This window comes from Ovis canadensis, chromosome X, assembly GCF_042477335.2.
Source record: "Ovis canadensis isolate MfBH-ARS-UI-01 breed Bighorn chromosome X, ARS-UI_OviCan_v2, whole genome shotgun sequence".
In the NCBI taxonomy this organism is placed as follows: domain Eukaryota; kingdom Metazoa; phylum Chordata; class Mammalia; order Artiodactyla; family Bovidae; genus Ovis; species Ovis canadensis.
This window is the reverse complement of record NC_091727.1, coordinates 5782487-5801765: the sequence shown is the minus strand read 5'-3', so window position 1 is coordinate 5801765 and position 19279 is coordinate 5782487.

Here is a 19279-nt window from a genome sequence, read left to right as displayed (position 1 = left end):
GAAGGGAAGATCAAACACGCCAGACCTCCTGGAGCGGGAGAAGCGCAGTGCCGCTGGGCTGTGAAATATCACTGCATATAAATTAGTCTACGCTGACGGTCTCCTTTTTCTCCCTCCCCACCCAACTCTGCTTTTCATGATGTAAAATAAAACTTCATTAGCATCTTGACCCAAGGGTTGGCTTTTCTAAAGAGGCAGCAAGCCGGAGCCTTGAACTTGGGTTTTGATCAGTTCAGGAGCCAGATTTCCGCGCGCACGGTTGTTCAAAGGAAGCGACCCAGGAGACGCGGGGTCCTGTCTATTCAGTCCCGCGCAGACACTGTGTGTGTGTGTGTCTGTCTGCGTCAAGGGTGGGGAAATGCTGGAGACACTGTTTTCAGCTGTCATAAACACGGCTTTGCTATTTGATCTCTGTCCTCACGAAGATGCAGAGTTTTCCAATCTCCCTTTAATGTGGCGTATTCTTCAGACCCCAAACATTGCAAACACATCCTGCGCCCGCCTGACCTCTGCGGACGCTTGCGGGTGCTTTTCTGCGTCTCCCATGTGTCTCCCTGCTGTCTCTCTGCCTTGATCTAATGGAGTGCCTTTCACGGCATCTTTTGTGTCGAGGAAACAGCAGGCCCACAGGCAGGTGTAAGAAATAAGGCAGAGAGAGATCCCAAGTCATCATCATCTACCTCCTCCCCACAAGAGGAACGGGGTTCAGAAGTGCAGTCTGGCTGAAACACAGCAGGACCCTGGAGTCCTTGTCCCACATCACCGCCCCCTCCCACACAAATCCGCCCCACCCCTGGCCTCTGCCTGCCTTTTCTCTATGGAAAAACTTTAGTCCCAGAGGAAGCTTAATCAGAGAGGTAGGAACATAAGAAACAGAGGGAAATGGTCAAAGGAGATGAAAATAATTATAACGTACCCCATGAAGCATGGCCAGGCTTCCCCAGGAGGTTTGGTGGTGAAGCATCTGCCTGCCAATGCAGGAGACGCAGGTTCGATCCCTGGGTCCGGAAGATCCCTGGGTCAGGAAGATCGCTGGAGGAGGAAATGGCAACTTGCCATTTTGAACTGTGGTGTTGGAGAGGATTCTTGCCTGGAGAATCCCCTGGACAGAGGAGACTGGTGGGGCTACAGTCCATGGGGTTGCAAAGCGTCAGACACAACTGAACATGCAGGATGTCGACTCAAAGCATAGTCAGGACTTTCAGTTCCTTCTCAAGGGCTGTAGACAGTATTCTGAGCCAAATTCTGTGAGCTGTCTTATAGATAATCAACCTGTTACCAGGGGGAAGAAGTTAACTACATGATGATCAGACTGTAGCCACGACATAAGGTACCACAATTCCAAGAACCGGCCTCAAGGAAATGAAGAACACACCGACCCTGGAACTGAAGATTCAGTTCAGTTCAGTCACTCAGTCGTGTCCGACTCTTTGCGACCCCATGAAGTGCAGCACGCCAGGCCTCCCTGTCCATCACCAACTCCCGGAGTTCACTCAGACTCATGTCCATCGAGTCAGTGATGCCATCCAGCCATCTCATCCTCTGTCGTCCCCTTCACCTCCTGCCCCCAATCCCTCCCAGCATCAGAGTCTTTTCCAATGAGTCAACTCTTCTCATGAGGTGGCCAAAGGACTGGAGTTTCAGCTTCAGCATCATTCCTTCCAAAGAAATCCCAGGGCTGATCTCCTTCAGAATGGACTGGTTGGATCTCCTTGCAGTCCAAGGGACTCAAGAGTCTTCTCCAACACCACAGTTCAAAAGCATCAATTCTTCGGCACTCAGCTTTCTTCACAGTCCAACTCTCACATCCATACATGACCACTGGAAAAACCATAGCCTTGACTAGATGGACCTTTGTTGACATAGTAATGTCTCTGCTTTTTAATATGCTGTCTAGGTTGGTCATAACTTTTCTTTCAAGGAGCAAGCGTCTTTTTATTTCATGGCTTCACTCACCATCTGCAGTGATTTTGGAGCCCAAAAGAATAAAGGCAGCCACTCTTTCCATTGTTTCTCCATCTATTCGCCATGAAGTGATGGGACCAGATGCCATGATCTTAGTGTTTTGAATGCGGAGCTTTAAGCCAATCTCCTCGTTCACTCTCATCAAGAGGCTGTTTAGTTCCTCTTCACTTTCTGCCATAAGGGTGTTATCATCTGCATATCTGAGGTTATTAATATTTCTTCTGGCAATCTTGATTCCAGCTTGTGCTTCCTCCAGCCCAGCGTTTCTCATGATGTACTCTGCATATAAGTTAAATAAGCAGGGTGATAGTATACAGCCTTGACGTACTCCTTTTCCTATTTGGAACCAGTCTGGTGTTCCATGTCCACTGTGATTAGGTACCTCAGATTGTATGCACACATTTGCCCAGAGTCTCGGGAATCCTGATTATATATTATATATATATATAATATATATATATTTATATATATAATGGAAAATCACTGCAGATGGTGATTGCAGCCATGAAATTAAAAGATGCTAACTCCTTGAAAGGAAAGTTATGACCAACCTAGACAGCATATGAAAAAGCAGAGACATTACTTTGCCAACAAGGGTCCATCTAGTCAAAGCTATGGTTTTTCCAGTGGCCATGTATGGATCTGAGAGTTGGACTATAAAGAAAGCTGAGCACCGAAGAATTGATGCTTTCGAACTGTGGTGTTGGAGAAGACTCTTGAGAGTCCCTTGGACTGCAAGGAGATTCAACCAGTCCATTCTAGAGGAGATCAGTCCTCTGATCATTTCGCCACCTGATGCGAAGAGCTGACTCATTTGAAAAGACCCTGATGCTGGGAAAGATTGAAGGCGGGAGGAGAAGGGGATGACAGAGGACGAGATGGTTGATGGCATCACCGACTCGATGGACATGGGTTTGGTGGACTCCAGGAGTAGGTGATGGACAGGGAGGCCTGGCGTGCTGCGATTCATGGGATCGCAAAGAGTTGGACACGACTGAGCGACTGAACTGAACTGAATGGTCACATTAATGGTCATCTCTCTGATGGTTCCCTGTTCAAGACAGTCATGGTAAGCACCTCCTGGTCAGACAGCTTGAGCTGCCTTTCCAGGAGCCAAGGGTGGGGGTGAAAGAGGGTGGCCCCACCCTGCCCCACAATCCTGCAATAGTGTGATGAGCTGGGGTGACATGAAGCTGGCGGCTGGGCGTGCGTGGGCATGTGTCTGTGTGCTGGGCATGGGTACAGGTCAGGACAGGGTGGGAAGCTGCTGGACTAGCTGCCCTAGGAGGAGGGAAGACTAAAGGCAGAGATTCCACTTGCAGAGAAATACTTTCCATGGTCATCAAATAGGTGTTAAAGTGAGAACAGCAACTCAACTAGCCAGCGTTACGCTTTTATGAGTTAAACAAAACTCTGTGTTCCAAGCAGGATTCCCTGGCGGCTCAGATGTTAAAGAATCTGCCTGCAATGCAGGAGACCCAGGTTCAACCCACGGACTGGGAAGATTCTCCAGGAGAAGGGAATGGCAACCCACAACGGTATTCTCGCCTGGAGAATTGCATGGATAGAGAGCCTTGGCGGGCTACGGTCCATGGGGTCGCAAAGAGCTACGTCACTGAGCAACTCACACTTTCAAGGTTATTACAGAGTATTGTTACTCAGTGTGACAATTTCTAGGTCCATCCGTGTTGCTGCAAAGGGTGTTATTTTATCCTCTCTAATGACTGAGTAGAAGGAGAAATGTCATATGACATTCCTTATCTGTGGAATCGAAACAGAAATGATATCAACGCATTTGCAAAACAGGAACAGACTGTCAGAGAATGAACTTATTGTTGCCAGGGGGAAGGATGGGGGAAGGGATAGTCAGGGAGTCTGGGATGGACGTGGACACACTGCTGTATTTCACATGGAGAACCAGCAAGGCCCTGCTGGACAGCACAGGGAACTCTGCTCAATACCCTGTAATAACCTATGGTCACCAGGGGGGAAGGATAGGGGAAGGGATAGTCAGGGAGTCTGGGATGGACGTGGACACACTGCTGTATTTCACATGGAGAACCAGCAAGGCCCTGCTGGACAGCACAGGGAACTCTGCTCAATACTCTGTAATAACCTATGGTTACCAAGGGGGGAAGGATGGGGGAAGGGATAGTCAGGGAGTCTGGGATGGACATGGACACACTGCTGTATCTCACATAGAGAACCAGCAAGGACCTGCTGTCCAGCACAGGGAACTCTGCTCAGTGTCATGTTGCAGCCTGGATGGGAGCGGAGTTTGAGGGAAAATGGATACGTATGGCTGAGTCCCTTCTTTGCTCATCTGAATCCGTCATAACATTGTTTACTAGCTATACTCCAATACCAAATGTTTTTTAGGTGTTAAAAAATAAAATAATAAAAATTTTAAAAGACATATTTTTTTTCGTACCATGTAGGCTTGGCAGACTGAGAAAGAGATTTTTAAACCAAGAGCCTGGATCGTGCTTTGTCTCTCCCCAGATAATCTTTATTTAGATGCTACCTTTTTAGATGATGTTCAAGCAAAGAATGTCTGAATGGAAAGATGCTCCTCCTAGATATTTTCCAGGGTAGACTGGACCATGAGTCTGTGATTTTGAGAATACCCAGCATGGGTGTAGCTAGTCACTGGAAAGTCTTCAGGCAACACGCCAGCCACCTACATTCTTAGAGAATGGAGGTCTCTCTTGGGGCAACAGAAAAAGAGCTCGGAGAAGGCGGTTTTGCTCTTAAGCCAGAAAATAAAGGGGGTGTTTTAAGGATAGCCTTGGCTACTAGCTTCTTCAAAAGGTTTAAAAGAATAATAGAGGTCTGTTTTCTGAGCTGAACGGGAAAAAGGGAAACCTCCGTACACTTTGATAAATGTGGAGCCAGACCTGTTCTAGGAAGGTGCCCCAGAACATGAAAATACTCACTGCTACCCAGAAGAGTGCGGAGAAAAAAAACTAAAGAGAAAGAAACCTCTGGTCTGGACAGACTTACTTCTCTGAAAATAAATGGAACTGTGGAAGCGGGACCAGGCTGCAGTGAGGGTGTGTGTCTTTCTGCCCTGGGAACCTCTTCTCCAGTGCCAGTCTCAAGATGGAGGAGGGTCTGGCTGGGGTCTTCTGACTTCATCCAAGTCCCAGGCATCCTGAATCGTCAGGTCATCACATGCTTCAGCTGACACCGAGACAGCTGCCTGGCCCGTAGAAGGCATGGGTGTCACAAAACCATGGACACTCGGAGTGCACAGGTGACAAGGATCTCATGATTTTAAGTGCAATCGGATGCTTGTCACTGTGGCCAGCAGGCATGGTGAGGATGATAAGCCAACAGTTTCCTGGATGTGAGGGGAAGCACGGAGGCAGTGAAGTCCAGCAAGAGATGAAACAGAGATGGAAACACGCTCCATCTCACGATGGCAGTTGCTACGTGACCACATACCTGTTAAACTTGGAAACAGTTGCATCTCGCTGTACAGTGACCTGACCGCAATAGAACAAATACTAACATGCGAAACCGATTTGAAAAACTTTACACAGGAAAGCTAGTTAGGGACAAAAACACGTGTAACAAAATTCTATGAAACAGATAATAAAAAGGGCAAAAGCTCAATATAGTGGCTGCTGCTGGGAACAGAAAAAGATGACAAAAGAGGAGTAAGGAGGTCGACTCAGCTTCATAGGCATTTGGGAGGGCCCACAGGGTTCATTTCATTCTTATGTTTCATTCTTTATAAATATATATATGACAATATGCTGTCTGGATAAATAAAAAACTGCATAATAAATCCTGCTTATGAAAACAAACTCTTCGTGTTTGGGTTAGAATGTTGTAAGTGGTCACATTCCAAGTACTTTCTTTTACCCCCATCTCTGTATTGTGGGAATCACTGTGGTAGGCAAGAATGTGAGGGTCTCATCTGACAGGACGAGCTTGTCCACAAAACCAGCTGGAAGATTCTGAAGACATAGTAAGTTTTTAGTGCGAGTCAATAGGGAGTTTTAAAGTAAAGGGGGCCATGCAATCTGATTTATGCTTTTACAGACAACTAGGGGCATGGAAGAAAGCTGAGCACTGAAGAACTGGTGCCTTTGAACTGCAGTGTTGGAGAAGACTCTTGAGAGTCCCTCGGACTGCAAGGAGACCAAACCAGTCAATCCTGAAGGAAATCAGTCCTAAATATTCATTGGAAGGACTGATGCTGAAGCTGAAACTCCAATACTTTGGCCACGTGATGCGAAGAGCTGACTCGTTAGAAAAGACCCCAAGATTGCAGGCAGGAGGAGAAGGGGATGACAGAGGATGAGATGGTTGGATGGCATCACTGACTCCATGGACATGAGTTTGAGTAAGCTCCAGGAGCTGGCGATGGACAGGGAAGCCTGCGTGCTGCAGCCCATGGGGTCGCAAAGAGTCAGACACGACGGAGTGACTGAGCAATGACAACAAGGGACGGGAGGGCTTCCCTGGTGGCTCAGTGGTAAAGACTCTGCCTGCCAATACAAGAGACATGGATTCAATCCTTGGGTCGGGAAGATCCCCCAGAGGAGGGCATGGCAACCCACTCCAGTATTCTTGCCTGGAGAATCCCATGGACAGTGGGCTATAGTCCATAGCGTCACAAAGATCTGGACAGAACTTAGTTGCTAAACAACAACAAACCAATAGGGACGTAGAGGATGTTTAAATGCACACCAGTAACAGAAGGTGCCAATGGGAGAAGCTTCGATGCTGCATGGTTCCAGTTGCAGGATATTTTGGAAAAGACAAAACTATGGAGATGGTAAAAGAATCAGTGATTGGCACTGATTAAGGTGGGGGGTGGGGAGGGAAGGATGAAGAGGTAAAGTACAGAGGACGTTTAGGGGCAGCGAAAATACCCCCATGCTATTGCACAAAAGGATCGCTGTAGTTGTAGTTCAGTCAGTCATGTCCAACTCCTTGCAACCCCATTGACTGTAGCCCACCAGGCTCCTCAGTCCATGGGATTTCCCAGGCAAGAATACTGGAGTGGGTTGCCGTCTCCTTTTCTGCGGGACTCTTCTGTGAACACAGAACAATACGTGTTGCTATACATTTGTTGGTTCTTGTAGAATATACGAAACCAAGCGTGGACCCTAAGGTAAACTATGGACTTTGACCACAATGTGTTAATGTAGGGTCTTCCCTGGTGCAAAAAAAAAAGTACCATTTTGATGACCGATGTTGATCCAGGGGAGGCGATGGATGTTTGGGGTTGGGGGCAGATAGGTAGGAAACCTCTGTTCCAGCCTCTCGATCTTCTTGAAAAGCTTTTGCTAGAAACAGTCATTAAATAAATATCAGCAGGGCTGCTGCACAGTGAATGAGAACAAGGGAAACAGAGAAACTGTTGAGTTGTCCACTGCAGGGTGCCTTGTGGGTAGTTGGTAAAGATGAAGTTGGATAGGAGCATTAGGTAGCTAGAAAAGGAAAAAGGAAGCTGAGATGATGGTTAGAGAAAGCGATGGCCAGCACAACCACAAGGGAGGGCAAACAAAGCAAAGAGAAAGCCCTCCAACAATGGAAACTGCAGGCCGGGGTGAAGACCTTGGAAGGCAAACATGCCTGACACGCCCCCTTCCCTGATTGGCCTTGAGCATATGCCTTATTTGCATTCCCTTCCTTGGTTAGTCGAGGGTACAAGCCCTATTTTGCATGGGGCAGAATTTATTAGGCTTACTTAGGAGAGGGAACAAAGGACATAAATAGTGAAACATAAGATGGGGAAGGTTGGTCCTCATGGCTCAAGAGGGTACAGTTTGCTACTTGCTTAATAAACACTGCTTGCTTGGACTGTCCTTGTCTGTCATTTCAATTGTTTGTTGCAACAAGACAAGAACTGAAGGAGAAAAACTGACCGGAGAGAAGGACGTGGCTTTGTTCTGCTCAATGTCATGTGGCAACCTTGATAGGAGGGGAGTTTGGGGGGGAGAATGGATACATGTATCTGAATGCGTGCATCCCTTCACTATCTGCCTGAAACTAGCACAATACTGTTAAGCAGCTATACTTTGGTATAAAATTAAAAAAAAATTCTTTTTAAGGACATGGCTTTGAAAGATGCTCTAGAGTTCTTGCTGACAGTATCTGTTGATGAAAGGATATAATTTCAGAACACCTCTTACACACTGCACCTCTATTAAGCTTCTACACAACGCTTTTGTTAGAAACTACTTGGCCAGCTCGCTGGGGTCATTCTCTGAATTCACAGCAGTCATTCTTGTCTTATAACTGCTATGGGACTGAGAGGCCAGGCTTGACCGCTAAAAGGCAGAAATAATCACCAAGCGCCAGCTTCTAATTTCTTTTGGACATTAATCTTCTGTGGGTCCCAGACCAGGGGCAGGCAACCCAGGGCATTATGGGAAATTTGCCCAGGGAATTATACCACCCACTCTTACAGTCTCCTCTGAAGGCATGTGAGTGATGAGAGAGTCCCCTCACTCCAAAATAATTCATTCAGAACTTATATCTACAGAGACCACACTGCCTGGCCCAACAGCAGAAGAACAGGACTGAAATCTGAACTTTGCATGTCGTAGGTGTTCGTCTAGTTATAAAAATACACCTTTTAAACTTTCACTGGTTAACAAAGCATTTTGAAAGGGTGGAATGATTACCAGAAAAGAAAAATGAGCAAGCCCACAGCTGGCCATAACACTCAATTTTTCCCACATTCACTAATCCCATAGGTCACCTCCATCTGCAGGTTTGAGAAGCCTGCGCTTTTTGAACACCACGCGAGGTTGTCATTTACTGAGGTCCACCCTCCAACCGTCTCTTCCAGATGTTCAAGTTCATCCTGCATTGGAACATTCCATTTCCCCTGTTACAGTCCGTTTTCTCCCTCTTGGCTTAGTGATCAATGTTTCAGGAATCCAGATGGAACTATTTTTTAGGAAATTACTCCTTTTAATTCTGTTAGTGAGGACCTTCCTGTTTTGTTTTGTTACAAGAGCATTTCTGTTTTAAATAGAGGCACAGAGCCTGGAGAACAGATAGTCAGAACACAAATGTCTGTGCGTAAGCCAAGTTCAAAATTATTGTGTGATCCTCACGCCGTTAAGTGAAGAAAAGGCAGGTGTGTGACTTGAAATGAATTCAACTTCCCACCCCCTTAGCAGTCACACTTTACTGTCAGGGTTACCAGTGACAGGACAAGTTTGAACGCAGGGGATTCAATAATAAACTATCTAAATGAACCAAGAAGAACGGCTACTGACCGCAGCTCGGTGAAGACAACAGAAAAACACAACCCCATTTGAATTTTGTCCTCACCCATCACTGATGCTGAACCAAAGCCTGGCTGGGGGGAGGGTACCAATGAGCCGGAGCAGATAATTACAAGGCAACAAAGCCCCAAAGCCCACCAGGGAATGACAAATGAGCAATTTTCTAACTTCCATTGGCCTTTCAGATGTTGATGGTTAGCTGAAACACCACACAGTAAAGAAGGACATTCCTCAAAATACAAGTATTCTCTGGAGTCTCAGCAGGGGCCGGGAGGAACCAAGGGTTTGTCTCAGTCTGTCTCATGTCCTCAATAAGCCAGGCTGCCAGGGGCCTGACTTTGAACATCTTTAAAGATCTCTGAGCTTTCTCTCATAACTTCCGCTCCTTGTAGAAAGGACGGTTCCAATGCCATGCAAAGGACTGTGAAATCATCCATTCAACTGTTTACAGACTGAGGCGTAGTTTGACTTAGAGTGAATTGTACAACCCATAAGAATACAGGGGTTTCCCTGGTGGCTCAGATGGTAAAGAATCTGCCTGCAGTGCAGGAGATCCAAGTTCGATCCCTGGGTTGGGAAGGTCCCCTGGAGAAGGGAATGGCAACCCACTCCAGTATTCTTGCCTGGAGATTCCAATGGACAGAGGAGCCGCCAGAGAGGTCTGGCAGGGCTAAGACCATGGGGTCTCAAAGAGACAAAACTGAGAGAGTAACAGTTTCACGCTTTTAAGAATACAGCTCTACCATCTTCACCTGCCCGTACACCTGCACAAACATGAGATAGCTTACAATACAGAATGGTCTCTTCATCCTGACAAATTTCCCTCTCCTGACATACTTAGTGTATCCAGGATAACCGCAAGTCTCAGCTCCATCATCACGGATGAGTTTAGACTTGGTTTAAATTTTGCACAAACATTTCCAAAGCACAGTAACCCATGGATAGCCAGACATCTAAAAATATTCCTGCATGTAAACATCTGGATTTATATCAGCCCACACACGAATGTATGCCTATGCCTCCCACCTAATCCACGACCACATGGACCCCTGTACCTCCTGACTGGCACTTGGCAACCATCCCCGCAGACACTGAGAGATCCAGCCCTTGCCACCCGCTTACCCATTTGTTGTTATTTAGTCGCTCATGTCTGACTCTGTGCGACCCCACGGACTGTCGCCCTCCAGGCTCCTCTGTCTGTGGGCTTCTCCAGGCAAGAATACTGGAGTGGGTTGCCATTTCCTCCTCCAGGGGCAGGATCTTCCTGACCCAGGGACTGAACTCACATCTCCAACATCTCCTGCATTGGCAGGCGGATTCTTTACCACTGAGCCACCAGCGGGGAGCCCCACTACCTCTGTAGTTCCTGTTGAGGTCCAGTACACACATGCTGCCTGATCACAGCAACAGACCATTCACCTCGCACAGTGTGGGCTAGACCTTGAGCGGCCTGTGCCCAAGCAGCAGCTTCTGCCTGTATTCACGGACTCTCTGCTCAGTCCCGAGGTTGCTGAGCTCAGCGCTTTCCCTCTGCACCCCCTTTACCCAGTAATTTCATCCATGCTGTTTGCAATCAAGACTTTTCCACCACACTCTGCATTCTATCCCCAATCTTCTAACTTAGGTGACTCTGAAAAGTACTGCCTATGTTAAAGTTTGTTATCTGTGCTGTAAAGTTCGAGAGATTTTGCAAACACCTTGTGCCATGTATCATATGAGGGTCTTTCACCTCACGTAAAGGGCTTGAAAGTGAAAGTCGCTCAGTCGTGTCCAACTTTTTGCGACCTCTTTTGGAATTCTCTAGACTAGAATACTGGAGTGTGCAGCCATTCCCTTCCCCAGGGGATCTTCCCAACCCAGGGATCAAACCCAGGTCTCCCGCATTGCAGGCAGATTCTTTACCAGCTGAGCCACCAGGGAAGCCCAAGAATATTGGAGTGGATAGCGCCAGACATCCTGGAATGTTTAGTCAAGCAGGCCTTAGAAAGCATCACTACGAACAAAGCTAGTGGAGGTGATGGAATTCCAGTTGAGCTATTTCAAATCCTGAGAGATTATGCTGTGAAAATACTGCACTCAATATGCCAACAAATTTGGAAAACTCAGCAGTGGCCACAGGACTGGAAAAGGTCAGTTTTCATTCCAATCCCAAAGAAAGGCAATGCCAAAGAACATTCAAACTAATGCACAATTGCACTCATCTCACATGCTAGTAAAGTAATGCTCAAAATTCTCCAAGCCAGGCTTTAGCAATATGTGAACCGTGAACTTCCACATATTCAAGCTGGTTTTAGAAAAGGCAGAGGAACCAGAGATCAAATTGCCAACATCCACTGGATCATGGAAAAAGCAAGAGAGTTCCAGAAAAACATCTATTTCTGCTTTATTGACTATGCCAAAGCCTTTGACTGTGTGGATCACAATAAACTGTGGAAAATTCTGAAAGAGATGGGAATACCAGACCACCTGACCTGCCTCCTGAGAAACCTATATGCAGGTGAGGATGCAACAGTTAGAACTGGACATGAAACAACAGACTGATTCCAAATAGGAAAAGGAGGACGTCAAGGCTGCATATTGTCACCCTGATTATTTAACTTATATGCAGAGTACATCATGAGAAACGCTGGGCTGGAAGAAACACAAGCTGGAATCAACATTGCCGGGAGAAATATCAATAACCTCAGATATGCAGATGACACCACCCTTATGGCAGAAAGTGAAGAGGAGCTAAAAAGCCTCTTGATGAAAGTGAAAGTGGAGAGTGAAAAAGTCGGCTTAAAGCTCAACATTCAGAAAAAGAAGATCATGGCATCCGGTCCCATCACTTCATGGGAAATAGATGGGGAAACAGTGGAAATAGTGGCAGACTTTATTTTTTTGGGTTCCAAAATCACTGCAGATGGTGACTGCAGCAATGAAATTAAAAGACGCTTAGTCCTTGGAAGTTATGACCAACCTAGATAGCATATTAAAAAGCAGAGACATTACTCTGCCAACAAAGGTCCATCTAGTCAAGGCTATGGTTTTCCCAGTGGTCATGTATGGATGTGAGAGTTGGACTGTGAAGAAGGCAGAGCACCGAAGAATTGATGCTTTTGAACTGTGGTGTTGGAGAAGACTCTTGAGAGTCCCTTGGACTGCAAGGAGATCCAACCAGTCCATTCTAAAGGAGATCACTACTGGGTGTTCTTTGGAAGGACTGATGCTAAAGCTGAAACTCGAGTACTTTGGCCACCTGATGTGAAGAGTTGACTCACTGGAAAAGACTCGGATGCTGGGAGGGATTGGGGGATTGCAGGGGTTGCCTGCATTGCCGGTGGCAACTGAGCCATCAGGGAAGCCCCGTAAAAGGCGTGGACATCACCTAGCTAGTCAGCCTGCATCCCCCAGCCCAACTGGTAGAGCACAAATGCTCGACGTCCTCTAACCGTCCCTTCTCCAGAATGCCACACAAATGGAGCCACACAGAATGGACCCTGTGAAGACTGGCTCCCGCACTCAGCACTATGCAGTTGAGATTTCTCCACTCCTCTGGTGATCTGCTCACTTACTCTGCTTTCCTGTTACTGAATCATATTCCAACCCGTCCCTCCTGAAGGACATCAGTGCTGAATATTCACTGGAAGGACTGATGCTGAAGCTGAAGCTCCAATCCTTTGCCCACCTGATGGGAAGCGCTGACTCATTTGGAAAGACCCTGATGCTGGGAAAGATTGAAGGCAGGAGGAGAAGGGGACGTCAGAGGATGAGATAGTGGGATGGCATCACTGACTCCATGGACATGAGTTTGAGTAAGCTCCGGGAGTGGGTGATGGACAGGGAGGCCTGGACTGCTGCAGTCCATGGGATCGCAAAGCGTCAGACACGACTGAGCGACTGAACTGAACTGAATTACATTCCATGCTCAAAGTTTCCACCACAGTTTCCTCACTGTCCATCTACGAAATGAGATCTTGATCATTTCCAGCTGTGGGTGAACTGAAAGTAAAGCTGATACACACCTTTGTGTACAAGTCTTTGTGTGTGTGGACAGAGTTTTGAGGTCAGTAGGGGCACATATTCAGGAGCTTGACTGCTGGACTCTACTGGTGGCCAATGTTTAGCACTCTCAGAAACTGCCCAAGTGTGTTTCAAAGTGCATTTCGCATCTCCTCCCTGTCAATGAATGAAATTTCCTATTTCTCCACAAAGTCTCCAGCAACTGGTGGTGGTGGGTTTTTTTTTGTTTTTTGTTTTTGGTGGGGGGCAGAATTTATTCTGTTTTGTTTGAACTATTCTAATGGTGTGGAAATAAGTCATAATTTTAATTTTTAATTCCCTTTAAAAAATACATTTAATATCCTTTTAAACGCTTATCTGGCAGCTATATATTATTTTGATAAGCCCATTCAGTTTTTTTTCTTTTCTTTCTGATTTTTACCTGAGATGTTTGTGCTGTTGTTGACTTCTAAGAGTTCTTCGTATATTTGGACACAATTCCTTCACGTGTGTTTCGTAAATACTTCCTTCTGATCTCGGTCATATATTTTCGATTCTTCTAACAGTGCAGTTCCTTATTTTAAGGAACTCTTATTTTCTTTCTTTGATGGGTCATTCTCTTTTGGGTGTATGTAGAAATTGATTGCCAAGCCAGAAGTTATCTAGATTTTTATCCTATGCGATTTTCTAGTTTTGCATTTTACGTTTAGGTCCAAGGCTCCATTTTGAGATGGTCTTGGAAGGCATCACTTTTGTCAAAGGCTGAGAGACCAAGTTCCCCTTTGTTTTATACGCTTAGTCCCCCATTCATGTCCGACTCTTTCTGACCCCATGGACTGTAGCCCGCCAGCCTCCTCTATCCAGGGACTTCTCCAGACAAGAATACTGGAGTGGGTTGCCATGCCCTCCTCCAGGGGATCTTCCTGACCCAGGGATGGAACGCAGGTCTTCCACGTTGCAGGCGGATTTTTTACCGTATGAGCCACAGAGGATGAGATGGTCAGATGCCATCACTGCCTCAGTGGAATGAGTTTGAGTCAACTCCGGGAGTTGGCCTGTAGTCCATGGGGTCACAAAGAGTGGGACAGGACTGAGTGACTGAACTGAAGTGAACAGACATACAACTTTACAACCAGACTGAAAAACATGGCAATGTAGAGTTTAGAAGGGTAAATTATTTCTCCTGTTTCCCCAGCCATTAAAAAAGAGAATGAAATAATCCCATTTGCAGCAACATGGACGGACCCAGAGATTGTCATACTGAGTGAAACCAGTCAAAGACGAACATCAGATGATATCACATGGACGTGGAATCTTAAAAAAGGGTGCAAAAGAACTCCTTAACGAAACAGAAACAGAGTCACAGACACAGGAAGCAAACTTAGGGTTACCAGGGGTAAAGAGGACAGGGATAAACTGGGACAGTGGGATTGAGAGTGAGAGTGAAAGTCGCTCAGTCCTGTCCGACCCTCTGTGAGCCCATGGACGATAGCCCGCCAGGCTCCTCTGTCCCTTGGAGTCTCCAGGCAAGAATACTGGAGTGGGCTGCCATGCCCTCCTCCAGGGGATCTTCCCCACCCAGATCCTGTTCCCATTTAGGTTATTATAGAATATTGAGCAGAGTTCCTTATGCTGTACAGCAAGTCCTGCCCACTAGCTTTTTCATTCTAAGTCTCCCATGATATCTCAAGGTCGCATCTGGAAATGTCAGAGTTTTAACACGGTTGATGATTTCATAGCAGCATCCCGAAACTGCCGCTCCAGCGCTCACTTGCATCAATAAAATCGTCCCGTCACCCTCTCCACGGCCGCTCCGCCACAGCGGTCCCAGTCGCTGTCACTCGGGCTGACTAGACCCTGTGTGCCTTCGGCGACTCCCTCCTCATTTGGCCTTCCTAGCTCCGTCGCCAGGAGGACGAAGAGAACTGAACAGGTCTACAAGCACATCTACATCTCGATAAACTTCAAGTGTTCCGTCTGGTCCAGATTTGTGCATTATGCGAAATGGAACGCTAGGTTCTGTTTTGCATGCTCCAACCCAGAGGTTCCTTCAGTCGCTTCTCTACTTCCGTTTTCTGCTCCTCTGAGTCCATTGAGTTCTGAGCAGGCCTCAGGGAACAGCCGTGTGTCCTAGCATGGGTTTCACCATCTCCAGGCTTTGCGAAAGTCTCGACAGAACTCCTATATATATATATAAAATGGGTCAAGGCTGAGTTCTTCCGGTTTCAGTCAAGTTGGGACAATGTCTCTTCCATGGCCTTTCTGTTCAACAAGGGGCTTCCTTCTTGCTCAAGAGTCACAGATGATGTTGGAACCAGTAGTAGCAGATGCTTTTAGTTTGGGGCAAAAGATAAGTGAGTGGTCATAGATTCTGGGCCATTTGTTGGCATGAACAGAGGTGGAGTGTAGAAAGATAAGAAACAGGGGGTAAGGGTAGTCACATTTTGGGGCTCAAAGCAATCTCTTTCATAAGATGAAGTTCAAGAGACAACTTCCCTTTACCAACCGATCTTTCATTTTCTAAGACTGGTTTTGCCAGAGAAACAGCAGTAACCAAGTGCTGTTGGATTCGCTGGGTGGCGAATCCCGGTGATGAGTGAAGTCACATCACGTGGGCTCTATTCCAGGACAGGTTTGCAACCGGGAACAGCAATGCCTGGAAAACAGGTGTTATCTAACACTTGATATCGAGATCCCCTGGAGGAAGGCATGGCAACCCACTCCAGTATCCTTGCCTGGAGAATCCCACGGACAGAAAAGTTGTTGGGCTATCGTCCTTAGGGTGAGAAAGAGTTGGACACGACTGAAGGAACTTAGCACATAGCACAACACTTTATAAGGGGTGATATTAAACATTAATATAATTAAATTTAGGGTTTCCCTGGTGGCTCAGATGGTAAAGAATCTGCCTGCAAAGCAGGAGACCCGAGTTCAATGCCTAGGTCAGGAAGATCCCCTGGAGAAGGGAAAGGCAACCAATTCTAGCACGCTTGCCTGGAGAATCCCACGGACAGAGGAGCCTGGTGGGCTACAGTCCATGGAGGTCACAAACAGTCAGACACGACTGTGCAAACTAACAGTTTCAGTTCTTATAATTAAATTTGCTGACAAAGCTCTGGGCCAAAAGCCTGCTTTGATGATGACAGTAAACAGCTTTTTGAAAGATGCTACAACCCACATAATGATTTGTGGGTTACACGTGATGTTACTGATCGGACGTGGATACGAACACACGCTGGACACACAGCAGCTCAGTCCAATCCCTGCCATTCCTACTTCCTGAAATATGGGCCGTATCCCGATGTGAGGAAATGACGCACTCTGTGGATCTGAACCGCGTGGGAGAAGCCGGGGGATATGGCGTAGTGGAGGTGCTTCACAGACAGTTTCAGGAGTGTGCTTTTGTGCCTCTGACACGGGGAACTCCCCCACAAAACACAAGAGTCTAACATCTGCCACCAGACACTGTCTCATTTGCGCCGTCCCTTTCCATCTGACCACACTGAAAGAGATTCTATTCTGCTTTGATCTGCCCCATTCTCAAGCTGAAGTTCAGCGTGGTCGACAGAGAAACAGTCAGAGCCTTTAATGAACATGTGGACAACCAGACATCGTGCAGGCGGAAGAAAAGTTGTTTCCAATGATGTAAAAAAAAAAAAAAGAGAGCGATTGTATGTATGCATCCATACACACACACATATATTAAAAAATCTCACTGCACAGCTGGTAAAATTTTTTTTAAAGATTATTCCTCCAGTATGTCAGCTGGGAAATAACCATCGTAGGAAATGTCAGTCTCTGCCTTGCCAGACCCTTCCTGTGTTCTCAGGAGAGATTTCTCTGCCAGGAAACCAACAGATGTGAAGAAGCATGACATGACAAGCTCTGACTTGATGGCCATGAGCTCACAAATTAGGATCCTGTGGTCTAAAGAGCAATGCAATTTATTTCCATATTACGGCACGAGTGGCCTTCATTTTCAGCAGGGTAACCTCTATTAGACTCTATGCTGAGAACTTCATGGGAAAACAATGCCAGCACCTATTAGCTAAATTACCCTGTTGATATGTTTTATACTCACAGGACAAAAACTATCTGCTTGGTGGTGAAAACAAAGTACCCGGATTACGTGAAGCTGAGCAGCTTTCACCTGCTGAGAAGGATACTGTTACTGTTGAAAATCAGGTGTCGTGTGGCATCTGTGAGTCTTCCACCCTCAAAGACAGTAAAATTCAGTAGGAGCGACTTTCAGTTATTCACCTAACAAGCAAATAAAGCAGGCACTTAAAATTTAGTGACCTTGTAATCCTGCCCTTGGTTCTGTGTTTAATGCTTCCTGCCAGCTCCTTTTAATGTGTGTAACCTTTCACTGTCTTAAACAAATGAGATTTTTCTCTAATGTAATTTTTATGACGAGTAAGTGGTATGAATGTAATTTGCCACAGTAAGAATGAAAAACATAGGTTACCTTATAGAACTGACATCAACAGAACGTTCTACCAAATGGGGAGGCAGACAGCAACTTGCTAAAGAGCTAACAACAATTAAGACACAGGAGGGAACACAGCTATGAAGCCAAAGAAATGCAGGCATTCACAACCTTTCCTTGAAGTGGTCAGCATGTGCGTATTTCGGAGGAAACCAGGTCTGCTGAAAAACCACCGTTTCGAATATTACAGTTGTGTCTACAGGACCGAGAAAGCTTTTCCAGTGGCTACGCTGTAAACTGTGCCAAAAAAATGAGCCCAGCTTCAAGGGTACCTAAGAACTACGCCATGTGTTTGAAGCTGAAAAAACAATGTGTATATTCATGTCTACAAAGTCGTCATTTAAGGGAAAATGTTACTTTTTTCATCCTGTTGCCATCCAGGAACTTCAAAATGTTCAAATGCATAGCAAAAAAAAAAAAAAAAAAATCTGATTGCAACTTTATAGACATGAGTTAGGACTTTGATGCTACTTTTAGGCAAGTTCTGGCAAATGAAGTATTTCTGTCGAAAACTTGTTTCAAACGAAGGAATGAAGACACCATTATGAGATATGCAGACGCTATTTATTTGGAGGTGAAAAATATAGTTCTTGCTTCCGATGAAACATTACCTGGCTACGTACGTGTCCCTTCCATCTTTCTCAGTGTAATAAACAGGAAGCAAAGAAAATGAAACAAGCATTGGGAAGCACCCTTCTCTAATATTCATAAAACAGAAGCAAGAGGTATATAGGCAGATTAAATTTTGTAAATAATGTAAGAATAAGGTTTGCCAAATATAATTTTAAGGGGGTGGGGTGGTAAAAAAGTTGATTGCAGGAGGAGAAGGGGGTGACAGAGGATGAGATGGTTGAATGATATCACCGACTTGATAGACATGAGTCTGAGCCAACTCTGGGAGGTACCAGAGGAGAGGGAATCCTGGCGTGCTGCAGTCCACGAGGTCGCAAAGAGTCAGACACGACTTAGAGACTGAACAGACAAGCAGAAAGCTGATTGCCCTTTGCTATTTGCATGTGGTCACCGGTGTCAAAGATGTAAAGTAGGAACCCGATTCACTGATGGATGATCTAGAAACCTGTGTCCCCACGGCCTGGAATCAGCTGCCCCTCTGATACAGAACACGGAAACGTTAAAAAAAAAAAAAAGTCATACTTCTTTTGGTCACACCCATCAAGCATGTTCCATGAGGGAGAGGACGGGAAGAGCGTGAATATCTATCTTGAAGTCTGCCTCCCAGAGTTTATGACTTTATTTGACAGGCCATCCATCTTAACCTCAAAGGTCTGATTCATTTCAGAAGTGTCCAGATTTACATTCTCCCCTGGGATGGAAAGAACTAAAACTTCTGGATAAAATAAGACATGGCTTTAAGGCTTTTTGGGGGGGGGCGGGGGCGGCGGGGAATATGCTTTAGGCTCCACTGAGAGTCAAACTATTTTTGAAATGTGTTCGGTTCAGCCAACTCTGAGATACAGTGTGCCAAAAGCAAAATTCCCTTCACTCGAACTCCAGAGAATTTTCAGGAAATTTGAATCCTGTGGCTATTGTTCATTCTTTTGCTCAACACATCAAATGGTTCTTT